Source organism: Hemitrygon akajei, chromosome 4 (assembly GCF_048418815.1).
Source record: "Hemitrygon akajei chromosome 4, sHemAka1.3, whole genome shotgun sequence".
Classification (NCBI taxonomy): Eukaryota; Metazoa; Chordata; class Chondrichthyes; order Myliobatiformes; family Dasyatidae; genus Hemitrygon; species Hemitrygon akajei.
Window position 1 is genome coordinate 58,117,894 of NC_133127.1, and position 20,091 is coordinate 58,137,984.

General features: G+C 40.3%; 1 long non-coding RNA gene across 1 annotated transcript in view; it reads right to left on the reverse strand.

Annotated features, from left to right (window-relative positions):
• LOC140725913 (uncharacterized) overlaps positions 1–18,995 on the reverse strand; it is a 32,408-nt gene extending 13,413 nt beyond the window's left edge. Inside the window, exon 1 of the long non-coding RNA XR_012098511.1 lies at positions 18,896–18,995. This is a non-coding gene — a long non-coding RNA (uncharacterized lncRNA). The remainder of the gene's footprint in view (positions 1–18,895) is intronic.
• Between the last annotated feature and the right edge of the window lie 1,096 nt (positions 18,996–20,091).

Below are 20,091 nucleotides of genomic sequence, written 5' to 3' on the forward strand. Positions count from 1 at the left end.
GGAGATGGAGAAGTTAAGGCAAGAGCAACGAGTTCAGGGGTCAGACCGAGAGGAGCGGTTTAATGTTAGTCGGGAGTTGAGGTTAGTACCTCCGTTCGAGGAGACGGATGTTGATAGTTATTTCTTGCTTTTTGAAAAGGTGGCAGTGAATCAGAAATGGCCCAGAGAACAGTGGGTGGCGTTGTTACAAAGTGTGTTAAAAGGGAAGGCACAGTGGGCATATATGGCGTTGTCCATGGAGGAGGAAGAGGAGGAGAGTTATGACAAAGTAAAAGCGGCCATCCTCCGGAGTTGTGAGCTAGTACCTGAAGCGTATAGACAACAGTTCAGAAATTTAAAGAAAGGGTGGAATCAGACGTATACCGAGTTTGCCTATGAGAAGGGTGTGCTCTTGGACCATTGGTGCACAGCAGAGATAGTGGAAGAGGATTATTGGCGTCTCAGGGAGTTAATTCTGCTTGAGGAATTTAAAGGTTGTGTTTCGGAGGATATCCGGATGTATTTGAATGAGAAGCCGAATAAGTCCATCTCAGAATTTGCTAGGTTCGCAGATGAATATGCCCTAACCCACAAGACAAAGTTTTCCTCGAATAAAAGTTACCAGAGAGACCGTGGGTAGGGTAGAGAAAGCCCACCGGCTGAGGCAGAGGTCCCGCCGGGAGCTAGTGGTAAGGTTGAGGGGGAACGGCCAGACGGCCAGAGATTTCCGGGCTTGACCTGTTTTAATTGTGGAAAGGGGGGACATATTGCATCTAGGTGCCTTGCTCTGAGGAAAGAGACAGGAAAATGGAAACCAGCAGTCCCTATAGGATGTGCCGTGGTAATCAGTAAATTGACAAGAGAGCCCCGGGTAGACAGAGTACGAGAAGGGTCTGAGACTTGTCTGTCACACGGAACCGTGTCTGTGAGGGAGGGAGACACACCAATTCCCGTACGGATCTGGAGAGACACAGGGGCTGAGCTGTCATTGATCAGCAGTAAGGTACTAGAGTTTGGTCGCAAGACGAGAATGGTAGCTGTGAAGGGAATAAGTAAAGGGACAGAAATGGTGCCCTTACATAAGGTCATTATGGATTGTGAGCTGGTGTCTGGACCAGTTGAAATGGGGGTGCGATCAGAATTCCCGAGAACTTACCCGGACATCCTTCTGGGTAACGATTTAGCCGGTGGTAAGGTTTGGTCGGCAATGACGCTGACAAAACAGCCTGTGAGTGTTGAGGCTCCGCCCCTAGATTCCAAGAGCTATCCCGCATGCGTGGTCACTCGCAACATGTCGAGAAAGGCAGCTGAGAACGAGAGCAGTTTAAATCTGGCCAGTATTGATTTGGCCGAGACGTTTTTACCGGCCCTGTACCAGAGGGTTTAGAGGGTGGTAAAACGAAGAGTAGTAAAGTGAAAGAGGGTAAGGGAGAGGAGGTAGATCTTCCCTTAGCGAGGAGAAAGGTTCTAGAGGCAGAAAATAAAGATGAGGAACCGTTAGAGCGGTTAAGAGGTCCAGAGTTGGACAGGGATGATCTGTCTGGTTTGGCAGAACTGTTTGAAGAAGTTGAATATTCTAAAGGTGTTCCCGATAATGAAATGAGGGCAGTCCTAGATGAAAAGGGTGCCCTTGCCTTGAAGAAGTCTGCTGGGTTGGCAGATGAGGTTGTTTCAGCCCGCGGGGTTGAGTTTACTCCGGAAGGGAGTTGCCCAGAGAGTAACTGGGAGGATCAGGGGAATTTAGAATTTGAAAAGGGTACGGGTATTGAAAGCCTGGAAGAGGCCAATGTCCTGTTTGAGTGTGTCCAAGATAGGGATGCACATGGTACTGAACCTAGTAACGGAGCTCAGAAAAAGTCTGAGGTATTTGATTCAGTTGAACGAGACGGCCGTCCTTGTGGGTCAGATAGACTTGGTTCAGTGAAGAAAGGGTTAACCTTGGTAATAGTGGGAAGTGAGAGTTCCCAGGTGTTTGTGCTCGAAGGTGTGTTAAAAGTTAATGGGGAGATGAATATTATCATTGAAGAAAACGGGAAATATGTAGTTTCCAAATCGAATGGAAAAAATTTAAAACCTGCGGATCACTTACAGGTTGAGTTGGAAGATGACGGGACCCCCCATGCTATTGTTATCCCAGAGTGTGGTGTGAAAAGGCAGAATTTAAAATGCTGCTTGAACAAGGAGTTCGAACTGAAAACTAATAGCCTGAAGGGTCCTGAAGAGAAAGCTAGCAACTTGCGTAAAATTAAAGAATTGGGTGGAAATTCAGAAGATGGTCTAAGTTTGGGACACAGTGTTAATAAAATAACTCCTATGAAAGAAGTGGGCAAAAGCCTATTTTGCCAGGCTACCCGAGCTCCCCACATGGGAAATAACCGGAAAAGAGGCGAGGGTTAATGGGGACGCCATTTTTAAATAGCAGAAACCGGTTTTAAGGGATTTTGACAAAGCCTGTGAATAATAAAAGGCAACCCCCATGGAAGCCTACCTGTTAAGTTTGAAAGCCACATAACGATTGGTATTTGCATGAACTTTTGTAGTATACACGTAAGCTTAAGATCACAACTCTTTAGTTTTGTTTGCTGAAAAAAAAAGTAGGTGGTTATTAAATTGAAGTCTGATGCTATAAGACTTTAGTAAGGTACAAGATGTTAAGCTATTAAAGGAAGTGACACTGTAATCGTTAACTGTTTGGATGCTGAATTGGATGTATAACTGTATTACTCTGTAGTGAAAAGGAAAAGCTTTTGTATTGTGGTAGATTCCACAGTCCTGTAAGACTCTGTACTACTTCGTTTTAACCGCTGGTAAAAACGCGTTGAAGAAAGGGGGTGTTATGCCTGCAGCCCCCTCCTTTGTGAGAATCGCAAGATCACTATTGGGTTGGGTCAGGGGACCCAGGAAATGAGAGAGAAACATGCAGAATGTCTCGTTCCCCGGCGATGTAAAGCTACAGGACATGGCCATTGTCTTTTGGAGACAAATTTGTGGATTGAGATACTATGCTACGTGAACGCCCTCAGGCAAAGCGGGCTGGGTGAGAAAGAGATTGCATCACCCCCAACCTGATTGACATCTACGACCCTGCGAGTCAGGATAAAAGAGGGTCTGTAGGAACAGCCCCTCAGACGCACCAGAAGAAACGCTAACGATCCCGTAATAGCGGGAAGCCATTTGAAGGAGGCCACGTGCGTTCAGTTCCGTTGCCTGGAACTGGTGGCTGGTACCACAGAAAACGGCTTTTAGCTAGCAACGGGGAAATCAAATCCCCCGACTCAAAGGATTGGCATCATAAATGACCTGGGCAAGTTTAAAACCGTCTCTCTCTTAAACCTAAAACACTGCAGCTTGAACGAACTAACAGTGACTGTTATATTTCCATCGGACAATACATTATCCCCTAGACAACGATAGAGCTATTTTCTTATTGATTATTATTATACCCGCGCTTTTAGATTTAGTACTGACGACGTATATTATCTGTATGTTTGCATTAATCTTATTTTTGTGCCCCTTTATCAATAAATACTTTTAAAAATAGTACCATCAGACTTCAACGGACCTCTCTATCTTTGCTGGTAAGTGACCCAGTTACGGGGTACGTAACAACCTCTATTCCCTCACTGATGCAGTTCGACCCATTGTGTTCTTCCAGCAGATTGTTTGTTGCTTCCAGCAGATTGCTTCGGATTCCAGCATCTGCAGTCTCTTGTATCTCCATCTCAATATTGTCTGAGTGGGGATGAGGGGGGGCAGGACAAGAACAGAAGTCCAGGAGATGGAGAAAATGAGAGTAAGGCTCCATCAACTAAAAAAGAAAGTTATGTTTGCTGAAAAAAGAAGAATATTTTAGATACCCTGAAATGGAAGACATCATCTTGAGAACAAATGCAGTGGAGATGGAGAAACTAAGAAATAGGGGTGGCTTTCTTGCAAAAGACTGAGTGGGACAAGGTGTACTCAAAGTAGCTGTGGGAGGCTGTGGGTTTGTAGTAAATGTCACTGGATAGTGTGTCCCTTGAAATGGAGTTAGAGAGATGCAGAACAAGGAGAGCGGTGTCGGAAATGGTCTAAGGGAATTTGAGGGCATGGTGGAAATTCATAGTGGAAATAATAAAATGAATGTGTTCTACACAAGTGCAAAAGACAACATTGATGCAGTTGTTGGTGTAGTGGAAAAAGGGTTGGGAGAGTTAGCGATAACCGACCACAAATGCTTCTTAACCTGCTGAGTTAGACCATAAGACATAGGAGCGGTTTTAAGCAATTCAGCCCATCAAATTTGTCCACAATTCCATCATGGCTGACTTATTATCCCTCTCAACCCCATTCCTTGACCTTCTTCCCATAACCTTTGATGCCTTTACTAATCAAGAACCTTGCAATCTCCACTTAAATATACCCAATAACTTAGACTCCACAGCTATTTGTGGCAATGAGTTCCACAGAGTGACCACCCTCTAGCTAAAGAAATTCCTTCACATCTCTGTTCTAAAGGCTACATTCTAAAGTCTCTCTCTATTCTGAGGCTGCACCCTCTTGTCCTGGACTCCACTATCGGAAACATCCTTTCCTTATCCATTCTATCTAGGCCTGTCAATATTTAATAGATTTCAATGTGATTCCACCTCATTCTTCTAAATTCCAGTGAATACAGCTCCAGTGCCATCAAATGCTACTCACACCTTAACCCTTTCATTCCCAGAATCATTCTTGTGAACCTCCTCTGGACCCTCTCCAATGCCAGAACATATTTTCGTAGATAAGGGGCCCAAAGCTGCTCACAATACTCCAAGTACTGTCTGACTGTGCCTTATGAAGTCTCAGCATTACAGCCTTGTTTTTATATTCTAGTCTTCTTGAAATGAATGCAAACATTGCATTTGCCTTCCTCACCACAGACTCAACCTGCAAGTTAACCTTTAGGGAATCTGCACAAGGAATCCAAAGGCCTTTTGCATCTCTGATTTCTGAACTTTCTCTTTATTTAGAAAATACCGTAGTCTTTTCCTTCATTCCTTCTATGAAAGTGCATGACCCTACACTGTCCAACTATATTCCATATGCCAGTTTTTTGCCTGTTCTCCCAATGTTTAAGTCCTTCTATATACTCCCTACTTCCTCAACCCTAACTGCCCTTTCAACTTTTGTCATATTGTCCACAAACTTAGCCACAAAGCCGTCAATTCCATCTTCAAAATCACTGACATATAACACGAGAAGAAGTGGTCTGAACACCAACCTCAGTAGAACACCAATAGTCACTGGCAACCAACCAGAAAAAGACCCCTTTATTCTCACTCGTTACCTCCTGCCAGTCAGCCAACCTTCTATCCATGCTCATACATTTGCTTAATACCATTGGTCCTTGTCTTGTTTACCAGCCTCATGTGCAGCACCTTGTCCAAGACACTCTGAACATCCAAGTAAGCATCCATTGACTCTTCTTTGTCTATCATGCCTACTATTTCCTCAGATTTCCAACAGATTTGTCGGCAAGATACTTTCCTCAAGGAAACCATGCTGAGTTAGGCCTATTTTATCAGGTGTCTCCAAGTACCCCGAAACCTAATGGATTCCAAAACACCACCACTGATAAAAGACTAACTGGCCTATAGTTTCCTTCCTTTTTCCTTCCTTCCTTCTTAAAGGGCGGGGTGACATTTGCAATTTTTCAGTCGTCTGGAACCATTCCAGAATCTAGTGATTCTTGAAAGATCACTATTAATTCCCTAATAATCTCTTCAGCTACCTCTTTCAGATGGGGTGTAGTCCATGTGGTCTAAGTGGTTTTGTCTACCTTCAAACCTTTTAGCTTCCCAAACACCTTCTCCTTAGTAATAGCAACTACACTCACTTCTGACCCTTTGCACTGTTGAATTTCTGGCATACTGCTGGTTTCTTCCACAGAAAAATCAGATGCGAAATACTTATTAAGTTTGCTCATCATTTCTTTGTTCCATCCCCCATCCCATTAATAACTTTAACTGTTATTTTTCAGCAGTCCAATACTCACTCTTGCCTCCTCTTTCACCCTTTATGTATCTGAAACACTTTTGATATCCGTTTTTATATTATTGGCTAGATTACTTTCATATTTAAGCTTTTCTCTCTTCATGGCTTTTATAGTTGTTTTGTTGGTATTAAAAGCTTCCCAATCCTCTAACTTCCCACTAATTTTTGCTATATTATATGCTCTCTCTTTTGCCTTTATGCTGTCTTTGACTTCCCTTGTCAGCCACATTTGTCATCCTCCCATTAGAATGTTAGAACCATAGAATTATAGAACATTACAGCATAGAAACAGGCCTTTTGGCCCTTCTTGGCTGTGCTGAACCATTTTTCTGCCTAGTCCCACTGACCTGCATCTAAACCATATCCCTCCATACCCCTCTTATCCATGTACCTGTCCAAGTATTTCTTAAATGTTAAAAGTGAGCCTGCATTCACCACTTCAACTGGCAGCTCATTCCACACTCCCACTACTCTGTGTGAAGAAGCTACCTCTAATGTTCCCTTTAAATTTTTCCCTTTTCACCCTTAACCCATGTCCTCTGGCTTTTTTCTCCCCTAGACTCAGTGGAAAAAGCCTGCTTGTATTCACTATCTATACCCATCATAATTTTATGCACCTCTATCAAATCTCCCCTCATTGTTCTACGCTCCAGGGAATAAAGTCCTGACCTATTCAACCTTTCTCAGTTTCTCAAGTCCCGGCAACATCCTTGTAAACCTTCTCTGCACTCTTTCAACCTTGTTAATATCCTTCCTGTAATTAGGTGACCAAAACCGCACACAATGTTCTTCTTTGGGATATATCTATCCTGTGCCTCACAAATTGCTCCCAGAAGAGTTCCAACAGCAGTTTGACATTTTTCCTTCTTGATCTTATTATTCACAATGAATCATCAGCTTCTATTCCATACTTGTGTAAATAGAGCATAAACAATTCACCTGAGACTCTGAATCTATCCTCCAAGGTTTCTGTTAGTTTAACACAATTTTTCAATATCTCTCTCTGGAACAGGGAATTAATATGCCTTCTTCTTTAGCCTCCTGCACTTGTCTAATGAAACTATAGAACCTTCAAGATGCAGCGAGTAACTTTTAAACAATACTTTATTGCAAGTCTGTAAGTGGTGGAAAAGTCCATCATCCATCACTTGTCATTATAGTTCAGTTAAAACATTCTTAAATTAGATCCAATGTGACATATTGCAAATTAAGTATTCTCCATTCTAGCCCAACAGTGCATCTTAAGTCACTTCAAAAAAAACTGAGTCTTATCGTATAAGATTTTCTTTAAACTTTGATAGCAGTCGTCCTTGTTGCTTTTTATGAGGAAAATTGATTTATTGTTTGTGAGTTTTGTGAAGTCTTATAACACTGGGGAAAAAACTCAGAAATGAATCCTCTTATTTGAACCTTCTTTAGACAGCAGGGAAAGGTATTTAATTGCATCATTTACTCTGGGTTTAAGCAAATGTTTCAAAGATGATGAAACATTGTTAAACCCATTTCACCATCTTTTTATGTTATTCTTCAATTTTACATTATTTCACAATTCTTCTGTAAGTGAAACGTCCCAAAAAGAACTGAACAAAATTAACATTATTTGTTCTCTTATTTGTAGCATTTAATGTTTGATTTTGTTTTCCAATTGCCCTATTTTAATTAAAGATTTGACAAAATGAGATAAGTTGTCATGATAATGTGATATGAGGAAATCATAATTTACACTGTAAAAATAAATACATTTTAGCTTTATTATAAAATTAAATGAGTAACTAAAATAGCTCTAAGATGCTTAAACTACTCTGTCAACACTATTTGCCAGCAATACAGTTTCTCCCACAAGTTTCTCTGTTGCAGATGCACATATAGTTGACCTGACCTGAGGTTTGTTTACCCAGCACTGGGAGTACTGGATGAGGTCAAAAAAACAGTGATTATCAGTAACAAAGGCATGTCCAGTCAAAACTTGCCTACTGAGGGATGCCAGAGTAATGGGGAGGGGACTGTTAAGTAGGACACATTTTGAATTACAAAGAGTTATTGATTTGAAGGAGTTCCAGGAGGGAGATGATGTTTAAAGAATCAGCAGCAGGAGTTCCTAGGTTGGTGATTAGTTGAATGGATGTTAAAATGCATACAGTAGAAATGGCAAACAACTAAGTGGATTAATGAGGATTGAAGGAGCTGTATGCAATTATATGCTGCTTTTATTGAATGTATAAAATTATAGAAACATTTATGAAATCACTTATTTGAAGCTAAGCTGTGCATCATTTTAATTTTTTAGATTAAGGTATTGGGGTAGATCTTCCACCTGCGTGCCAACACTTCATTTGGACCTAACTCATTTCTTTACAAAAGTTCTAAAGTTCAGCAGTACAGACCTCTGCAGAATCTGCATGCTGAGCCTGTAGTGGGTTAAATGGTGCAAATAGAATGACCCCATGTGAAGAACTGTCTACCAGTGAAATGTTAAGTGGAGATTTTTATTTGATTTTCTTCAGTAAATGCAAATCTGTTTAACCATGTTTATGTAATTTTTAAATTTTGTTAATATCATTTTATTTTTGATAGCTCCAGGTGATTTTCAATGGTTATGAGTGTCAAAGGAGTACATGGGTATTTTGTTTGAACAAAAACTCCATGGCATAAATTCTTTCTTGGATGTAGAAACATAGAAACATAGAAAATAGGTGCAAGAGTAGGCCATTCGGCCCTTCGAGCCTGCACTGCCATTCAGTATGATCACGGCTGATCATCCAACTCAGAACCCTGTACCTGCTTTCTCTCCATACCCCCCGATCCCTTTAGCCACAAGGGCCATATCTAGTTTCCTCTTAAATATAGCCAATGAACTGGCCTCAACTGTTGCCTGTGGCAGAGAATTCCACAGATTCACCACTCTGTGTGAAGAAATTTTTCCTCATCTCGGTCCTAAAAGGCTTCCCCTTTATCCTTAAACTGTGACCCCTCGTTCTGGACTTCCCCAACATCGGAAACAATGTAACATGGGATGACTTTGTGTACAGTAAATATAAGGAGATAATACTCTGTTGTTTCAAAAGAAAATAAGCTGTGTTGTTCAATTTGTTTCTCTCCTCCATCAAATGTGCAAAGCTTTTTTCAAAAGATCTTATCAGTTGTATGTCATTTTTGACTAATCTGCTACATCAGTGATGCATTGAAATTTAATTTGACACAAGTCAAAAACACTTAATTTGACCTGCTGCTCCATATTTGCAGCATATTTCTGTAAATCTAGATCACAGCATTTTTGTCCAATTATTAGATATTATTTTTATGATGTAGCATAAGCACTATTTATGAAAAATGAAAGCAGAAGTTAAGAACTAAGTACCCCAGCCAACCCAGGCTGCATTGCTGATGGAGAGATTCCCCTCACATCTCTCTCACCCTAGTGGCTTTTCTGCAATAAGTTTTGACTCGAAGGTGATTTCTGTGATACCCTGTCACTTTGAGTCCTCATCACACACTCTCCATGGGATCAAGTAATTCCCGGAATGCTGTTTAGGATTGTACAAAGATCTGCTTTTGTTGCGTTAGGTGGCATAAAAAATAATGGATTTGTGTCTTGTTTTCCCCTTTATTCTCACGTGTGACAGACACCACCCTGCCTTGTGGCAAATTTATCTTTAAAGCTGAAAGCAGTGAGTTTATCAGTCTAATTGTGGGGTTTGGGGTTGATAATTGTAGTTCAAAATGCATCCTTTCTGCTTGACATTTTATTCTCCAGGAATCATTTCTGAAGCTTTGACAGCCTGTAAGGGTAGATTAAAGTCACTGTTGGATTTTTACATTGCATGTTATGATTGCATAGCTGTGTCTTCTCTGTATTAAAAAATATAAATGTAACAATGCAGCATTATATAAACAATGGGAGTATGTATAACAGTCAAGGTTAAACACAATGTTTTATGACAAAGATGGGGATTATTTCAGACTCAAAAGGAGCATAAGGGTTTTGCCTCTATAGATGAGCAGCTGCCAGTGTCTGACACATTGACAGTGCATGAAAATCCCTACGTTCCTTCCCATTTTCTCTGGAGGCACTGGTTTTCATTTATTAGTCTCTTCCTACTGATGATTTGATCTTGAGAGAAATTACTTTGAAATGTGCCGCTGACTTTCACAACTGTTGCCATTAAAAATTAATGAGATCTATGATTAAATAGAAACTTCAGCTTGTTATTGTTCTTGCAGTCGCTCTCATGAAACAATATTTGCCATGGCTTTTTTCAAATTACATGACATCTCAAACACCTTGTTTTTGATGAGACCACAACAAAGATGATTTTACTCCCAGAAGTAATCAAAATGTACTTTGCAAAGGGAAAAGGTTTCCATCTGGTTTGTTGGTAAGTTTTCCTCTTTGTCAAATTCCATATTTATTCATAGATGAGATTTTTAAAAAAATGCATAAATAAAGGGAAGTTATAATATTGCTGTGACACAGGAGATCCTGCAGATGCCACACACAAATTGTTGGAGGAACTCTGCAGGTCAGGCAGCAACAATGAAGGGAAATGAATAGAGGCTGCCCAACCGACTGAGTTCCTCCACTATTTCTGTGTGTGTTCCTTGATCACCTACAAATGAGTTAAAGGCCTGAGATTTATTTTTCCCCAACCCCAAACAAATGGAGCTGTACAAATTAAAATTGGTTTAAACTGGAGCAAAACAATATCGTGCATCATTCTGGGTATGTTAGCATCCAATTGAGAAATGTGACACCTGATATTTTGTTTCCCCTGGTACTTTTTGTTTCTGGTGTAAATCCCCCAGTTGATGTGAAAAGTCAGGCAACATGCAAGATTTTTATGTCGTGTTATTTTCAACCTTACAGGTCTGAAAATTGTAGTTATTATATACTCACAGAAGTGGTTGAGGCAGTTACAATAACAGCATTTAAAAGACACTTTAACAGGATTCATGGATTGGAAAGGTTTAGAGGAATGTGGGCCAAACACAGGCAAATGCTTCTTGCTTAGATGGGCATCTTGGTTGGTGTGGACGAACTAGTTTTCAGAGACTTTTCCATGCAATATTAGACCAAGTCTTCATAACAACCATGTTTCACTAAATGTACTTTGCCTGAAGCTGTGATATTTAAAGGATCAATACTTAATACTCTTTCCCCATGAAGATCTGTGATCTCCTGTGACCTCAGATATAAACTCAGAAGTGTGAACCTGGAATTGTTTATGGAGGGAGATTTTACAGTCACTTTCAGCCTGTTGGCTTTAGAATTATTCCAAACTACTGCTGTTGGAGTCTATAATGACCTACAATTAGTTTCTTAATTGAGTTCACCATAGAAACATAGAAAACCTACAGCACAATACAGACCCTTTGGCCCACAAAATTGTGCTTAACATGTCCCGACCTTAGAAATTTCTAGACTTAACTATAGCCCTCTATTTTACTAAGCTCCATGTACCTATCTAAAAGTTTCTTCCATCTTCAGGAAGAAGAATTTCAACTTCTTCAGTGTACAGGATCTGGCATAGTGAGCAGAGATATTTGTTTGCATTTGACTTCCCCAAATATAGGCACTTGGGTCTTTACAGAGGAATTGCAATAAATATCCAGCAAAGAGCACATTGCTGTAACTCTGGAGGGATTCTGTGGCCTCACAACACAACTAACAAGCCAGTTGCAAATATTTGTAAGCTTTTCCATTTCCCTCTGCCTACATCAGAGCAAGCTCCCAACCCATCCTAGCAATGGAGTATTGAGTCCTAAATTAGGAACATTCTTCTGTAGCTTATTATCAAAATACATATATGACACCATATACAAATGTGAGAATATTTCAAGGCTTAACAAAACCTGCAAAGCAGAGCTCAATACTGAAAATATAACAAAGTCAATAAACACTGTTGCCATACCCCTATTCAAAGGTTCAAAGGCGCATTTATTATCAGAGTATAGAACTTTGAAATTCTTCTTCCCCAGATGGCCATGAAACCAAGAAAGAAAAGAATGACAGCACGAAGGGTATTAGAATTTTATGCTCAAGAGCTGGAGACAGTCTTTGCACCAGTCAGTCTAAATGCCTACCAGAAAATGAGCCTCAGGGTTGTATCTGGCGACACACATGTACTTTGATAATAAATTTACTTTGAACTTTGCTGGCAGTTGCAAGAACCATAATAGTTCAATGGAGAAAGCCAGGCAAAGCTTTGTGTTCCATGCGCAAACCCAACATCATGCCCTATGATGGAAGCCATCTATCCTTATGCAACATCATAAGGGGACATTGAATATAATTTGATGTCATTAAAAGACAGTAAAGAAACTTTTGGGTCAATGCCCTCATGTATCTCTAACATTTTAACTGTATTTTAATCCAAGTCATAGAACATAGAACATAGAACATTACAGTATAGTACAGGGCCTTCATCACATGTTGTTGTGCCGGCCAATTATCCTACATAAGGAACAATAAAACCCTTTCCACTTACATAAATCTCTATTATTCTATCATCCACCTGCCGACCTAAGAGTTTCTTAAATTCCCCTAATGTATCTGCCTCTACCACCACCTCTGTCAGGGCATTCAATGCACCCAGCATTCTCTGTTTAAAGAGCTTACCTCTGACATTCCTCCTATACTTTCCTTCAATAATCTTGTATTAGCAATTTCTGGCCTGGGGAAAAAGTCTCTGGTTTTCCACTCTATCTATGCCTCCTTTTATCTTGTACACCTCTATTATTCTCCTTCACTCCAAAGAGGAAAGTTCTAGCTTCTCAATCTATCTTAATAAAACATGACCTCACGTCCAAAGAGCACTCTGCACCCTCTTGAAAGCTTCCACTTCCTTCCTGTTATGAGGTGACCAGAACTGAACACAACATTTCAAGTGTGGTTTAACCAGGGTTTTATATATCTGCAACATTACCTCTTGACTCTTGAACTCAATCCCCTGACAGCATTTAGCTTCTTAGCAACCCTTTCAATTTGACAGCAACCTTGAAGAATCTGTGGGCATAGATCCCTCTTTTCCCCAAACACTGCCAAGAATCCTGTCTTTAACCCTGTATACTACTTCAACATTGACCTTCCAAAATGAATAACTTCACACATTTCCATGTTGAATTCCATCTGCCACTTCTCAGCCCAGCTCTGCATCCTATCAATGGTCCATGGCAATCTACAACAACTTTTCAAGGTATCCATAACTGCACCAACCTTCATGTTATCTACAAATTTACTAACCCACCCTTTCACTTCTTTATCCAAGTCATTAATAAAAATTTCAAAGAGCAGTGCGGTCCCAAAATATATCCCAGTGGAATATCATTGGTCACTGACCTCCAGGCAGAATGCACCCTCTGCCTTCTATGAGCAAGCCCATTCTGTATCCACACAGCCAGGTTTCACCAGATTCCGTGCATCCTAACATTCTAAAAGAGCCTACCATGGGGAACCTTATCAGATGCCTCACTAAAATCCATATACACCACATCCACTGCTCTACCTTTATCAGTGTTCTTTATCACTTCCTCAAAGTATTCAATCAGGTTGTGGGGCATAATCTGGCCTTCACAAAGCAACCCTAATCAAATTATGCTTCTTGAAATACTTGTAATTCCTGTCTCTAAGAATTCTCAACAATTACCCCACCAGTAAGTAAGACTGACTAGTTTATAAATCCAAGGATTATTCCTACTCCCTTTCTTGAACAAAGGAATAAAGTTTGCCACCCTCCAATTGTCTGGTACTACACCTGTGGCCAGTGAGGACAAAAAAAGTCATCATCAAATATGCAGCAATCTCTTCCCTCACTTCCCTTAGCAACCCTGTCTAGGGACTTATTCATAATAACAATTTTTCAATAAGTTCTAGTGCATCCTCTTTCTTAATATCAACATATTCAAGCATATCAGTTTCTTCGTTCAAATCCTGTCATGTCCTCTTGATGCCTCTCAGCTATTGTCTCAAAGATAAGTAGCAGCAGTCCAGATGTTCTCCCCCCACCCCCACCCTCAGCTCTTCATGCAGATCTATTTTTCTGTCTACATAATGATCTATTTCACCTGGGGTGAACAGGCAATAGGTACTAGTTGACCTGTAGATGCACTGAGGAAATGGCTGGTTGGTACTAGCTTTAGGTAAGAGTTGACTGCTAGAAATCAGTGAGGTTGGTGGGGTAAACGAGTGGTGCATTTGGCAGATGGGGTATGAGTCATCAGGATGGTGGGTTCATCAGCAGATGAAGGTATATGGGCAAGTACTGGTCAAGGATCTGCGAGTATATTTAGTGTTCAGGTTGCATCACAACCTTTGACGTGACGACTGAGGTTTGCCAGTGTGTGAAGTAAGGGAGGATGCGGAATGGGAACTGAGTGAAGTGAATTAATTACTCAATGTGAAACAAAATGCTTTGCTTTCTCACCACCAGCTTAAGGTCAGCTACCAAAGATCTCCTTTAAGTCGTGCTGAGGAAAGCTTGGTTGGCATGATGGTAGTAGCTTGCACTGCAAAAAATGAGCTTCTAATATCTAAGCATTCAACTTGCATCAGCACTGCACATGTCCACATCCTCGGTTTGTCAGCACATCAGACACTCTAGGATCCAGAATGAAAATTGTAGATTTGGCTCTGTCCCTGGTTTTCCAATGGTGTTTTATTTTTCAGAAAGATTGGACTAGAAACATGGTTATGTGGCACAACACTATTCAACTTCAAATTAGAATTATTTCTCATTTTAGGTTCCAGATACTGGATTGCTTAATACCTGATGGACTGATAACTGTCTCAGCATCTCATTTCTAAAACCTTACAGAATCTGAATCAAGTTTATTATCTCTGACATACATTGTGAAATTGTTGTTCGCTGGCAGCAGTAGAGTGCCATACATAAGAAATACTATAAATTGCAATAAGAAATAGAAAAAATAAATAAATAGTGCTGAAAGATAGCAAAATAGTGAGGTAGTGTTCTGAACACCCTCGGTAAAGAAAAGTAGAAGGTACTTAAAAAAAATAGGAGTACTGAAAGTTGGTAATATTATTGACAGGATATGAAGGTTTTTGTTGGATGGGCAGAATATAGAGAAACAATCATACACAGTTTTTAATAAAGAGAGTAATTATGAATGGAACTTACTGCCTCTAGTGTTTGGCCGAGGCAAAAGTCAATAAGACATTGGATAGGCACTTGAAGGAAAATAATTGATTTTATTTAAGTGGGGAAATGGGACTTTGCAGTATAAAGAGCCTGCAGAGATGTGATGGGTTGAATGTCCTATGTTGTAACCATTCTGACTCTGGGTCATTAATACCCACATAAACAAACCATGGCAGTCTCCTTCACAGTAGCAGGCGTAAGGAAGATTCTACAGTCAGAATGGGCACACTCTGAAGGAGTACCTGTATATATTCTTCCAATTTTATGTGAAGAATTTCCCTCATTAGCATAATATAATTTAAACCAAGGCAAATGAGACAGCCAATAAACAAATAATCACTGAGGGCTATGACATAAATATTCTAAGATATAATTAAATTCTAGGTTAAAAATGTTAGGTTGCAAATGCATTTATTTTGTATATGATTAATAGTAGTTTCTAGTGCTTAACACTTCAGGTGCAAATAATGCAAACATGACAGGGATGAAGAACAGCTTCATCATCGTATTTTCAGTAATTTCATAGTGCTAATGAAAGCTGGGAGTCATGTACCGAGAGGGTTGAACAACATGGAAGAGCAAAAGAAAGCCCTTATGCTTTTTAGCTTAATGGGTGCAAAAACATAGAGACTCTTATGCAACACAGTTACCCCTGCAAAGACAGCAAGCAAGATGTTCAACAAATGTTACAACTTTACAAAATCACTTGACCCTAAACCGCTGGTACTAGCTGAGAGATTTAGATTTTACAAGAGGAACCAGTCAATAGATGAAAGCATTTCTGAATACATTGCAGAACTGCACAAACTTTTGCAGTATTGTGACTTCAGAGATGGACTTTCTGATGCATTTAGGGACAGGCTTGTATGTGGCATGCATAATCAATGCTCTCAAAAGAGGCTACTGTCAGAAAGAGACCTAACATTAGAACAAACATTGACCATTGCAATATCATTACAGACAGGAGCAAAGGATGCAGCTTAATTATAGAAAAAGAGTTCAGAATGTGAAACACACATGTCTCTGAATGGTGCAAAAAGCCAATAATTTTATTGATATGGCAAATCCTTCCACGATGCAAATGACTGTCAGTTCAAAGAAAAAGATTACAAGAAGTGTCATAGACATGCCCACATAGAAAGAGTGTGAAAATCAGACAAAAAGCACAAAAACAAAAACCACACAGGAAAAAAAGTTTCAGACACAAAACTAAACAAATTTATAAAGTTACTGAATGTGAAACTGGATCAGACAACACAGAATCTGCCAAAGATGTCATGCCTAGAACTATATAGCTTTACTGAAGCAGATTGCAAAATCATATGGATCACAACAGATGTGCCTGCTGAAAATAGAGCTGAATACAGCTTTGTCGATAGCTTTTAGAGACTGACTACAACAGATGGTTTTCTAAGCTACTTTTAGAAAAGGCATTGGTGAAGCTAAAGGACCTACATAGGCAAAAATGTGTCTCCTAAAGGCAGACTGAAAATAGATGTGAGGTACAGAAGCAAAACACAGCAGCTAGAGCATTATGTGTATAAAAGTGGAGGGCCAGCATTTATCGGATGTGAATGGTTAAGAAAAATCCAACTAGATTGGCACACAGTGCTCCACACTGTGCAGTATCCCCTGTTATGTATAGAAAGAAGTTTTGCATCTTTGACAGACAGGGAGAGGTTTTCAAAGATTGACTTATCATAAGCCTATCTGCAAATGGTGATTGATGAGTCAAGCAGGAAGTTGCTCACAATCAACACTCACAAGGGCATGTTCCAGTATGACCATCTCATCTTTGGCATCACTTCAGCTCCAGCAATTTGGCAAAGAGCAATGGACCAAGTGCTTCAAGATATAGCAGGAACACAATGTTACCTTGATGACATCATTCTGACTGGCAAAAATGATGAAGAGCACCTCCAGAACCTTAGTAAAGTGCTTACTAGGATGAGAGAGTATGGTCTGTGTGCAGAGAGAGACAAATGTGAACTTTTCAAGAATGAAATCTCATACTGTGGACATGTTGTTGACAAGCATGGCTTACATAAGTCACAAGACTGAAGCAGTGTTATACTACACAAACCGGAAAATATGACAACTCAGGTCATACTTGGGCCTTGTAAACCACTACCACAAGTTTCTCCCAAACATTGCCACTGTGCTGCATCCACTGAACACCTTATTGCAGACAAGAGCAAAGTGGGAGTGGTCAGAAAGATGTGAAATTGCAGTCAAGGAAAATAAGAGATTAATAACATCAGATGAACTGCTCAGCCATTATGACCCATCTCTGTCCATCACTGGCGTGCATTGCATCCGATTATGGCATTGGAGCCGTTTTGTCACACACTATAAAAGATGGATCTGAACATCAGATTACGTTTTCTTCAAGATCACTGATGGGCACAGAAAACAACTACTGAAACCTTTGTCTAGCATGGGGAGTAAAGAAGTTCCACCATTAACTCTACGGACAGAAGTTTACTCTAGTGACAGATAACCAACTCCTTGTGTCCATTTTCAATCTCATGGTTACAATGTTGTGCACTGTTGCTAATGCCCACTCTCATGACATAGAGCTCACGAGTACCAGACAACACAGCAATGCTGATGAATGTAGAAGAAAAATCTTTATTCTGTAACCCAGCAGAATGTTCCACACTGCATCGGTGGACCAGTTGCCAGTAACAAATCACGAAATATACAGAGAAACTAGGAATGACCCGACATTGTCAAAAGCCTATGAGGTCACCATGCAAGGATGGCCAGCACATGCTAATCATATGTTTCCAGAGTTTTCAATGAGATAAGACCAGTCTGTATGTCAAAACACCCTGATATAGGAATCACATGTTGTGGCTTCCTCTAAACTGTGCAACAGAGTGTTAGAGCATCTGCATGAAGGACACGTGGATATGGTCAAGATGAAGAGTCTTGCCTGGAGCAACGTGAGGTGGCCAGGAATAGATAGACTGATTGAAGACTTGACCAAAAGATGTTTGGGATGCCACAAAGTTCAAAATGGAACCCTACAGGCACCTTTATACCCATGGGAGTGGCTGTTCTCACCATGGCAAAGAGGACATATTGGTTTTGCTGGGTCATTCATGAACTCCATGTTTCTGATTGATGTGAATGCTCGTTTGAAGTGCCCTGAGGTCATACCAATGAAGTCAACCACATCAGAAAAGACAGTTTCCACTCCAAGGACTATCTTCTCCAGAAATGGCTTACCTGAACAAATTACCTGAGATTCAACAGACCACATTACACATCAGAAGATTTCAGACTATTCATGAAACAAAATAGCATCAGGCATTTCAAGTCAGCTCTTCACCACCCAGCAATGAATGGGTTAGCTGAAAGGTTTGTCCAAACCTTCAAGATGTCCATTAAAGCGATGGACAAGGAGGAAATTTCTCTACAGCACAAGGTGGACAACTTCCTGTTTGCATATCGGAACTCTGTTCATGTGATGACAAATCAAACACCAGCAATGCTGTTCATGAGCAGGAATCCGAGATCTCACGTAGACCTCCTGAAACCTGACCTCCAGAGGGAATTGCAAAATAAACAGTTCAGTCAGTTGCCAAGTGAAGCAGCAAGGAGCTTTGAGGAAATCCTAGTGGATGTTGGAGAGCATACATGGAGACATCATGTGGACCAGTTACTGGATGCTCAACTGAAGAACACACCTGAGTCGACAGCATCCAACTAGATGGACACATTACAATCACCGGACTTACCTCTCAGTGATGATCATGTCACCAACAGCAACAGAGGAAGCTGTCTTTGAGGATACACATGTCATACCTGATGCACTCCACAGGTCCAGAATCGCTATCCTAAAAGAAACAGAGCGCCACCCAAAAGACTGAATCTTTAGTATAGTGAAGCTAGTTACAGACTGTTAATTTGAAAGCATGTTTATTTGAATATAATCTGTTAAAGGGAAATAGAATGTTTTGTTATATATACAGTTTTATGCTATGTTAGTCTAAAGGGGGAGAAAGTGTAATGTGTTGATCTATTTCTTTTAGCACAAAGACTCCCCTTTGCACTAATTATTGACTGATAACTCTGCACGAGCATTGATTTGTTGCTCTTGTTGTAAAGTGAATGTACCAGTTAACTTCTCCTCCGAGTGCATGCCTTTATTTAATTGATATGTAGTTGTGCAGATGCAACAATAGGTTTAAGGTGAGAGGAGAAACATTGAAAAGAGTCTTGAGGGGCAACTTCACACAGAGGGCAGTGTGTAAACAGAATGTACATGAGGTAAATATAATAACAATATTTAAAAGATATTTGGATTAGAATGTGGTTGGAAAAGGTATAAAGGGATACAGCAAATGGGGCTAGCTTAGGTGGGCACCTTGATCAACATTAATAAGTTTGGCTCAACTAGTCCATGCTGAACCAATTAAACTGCTTTGTCTTGTCGAACTGCACCCAGATCATAGTCCTCCATATACCTCCCATCCATGTACTTATCCAAACTTCTCTTAAACATTGAAATCGAGCTCACATGCATCACTTGTTCCACACTCTCCTGACCCTCTGAACGAAGAAGTTACCCCTCATGTTCCTCTTAAACATTTCACTTTTCACCCTTAACCCATGACCCCGAGTTGTAGTCCCGCCCAACCTCAGTAGTAGAAGCCTGCTTTCATTTACCCTATCTATACCCCTCATAATTTGGACAAGAAAGGAATGGAGGGTTATGGGCTGAGTGCAGGTAGGTGGGACTAGGTGAGAGTAAGTGTTCCGCACGGACTAGAAGGACTGAGATGGCCTGTTTCCGTGCTGCAGTTGTTATATGGTTATAATTTTGTATATGTATATTAGATCTCCCCTCAATCATCTACGTTCCAAGGAATAAAATCAAACCTATTCAAAGTCCTCACCTATTTTCCTATAACTCAGGTTCTCCAGTTCCAGC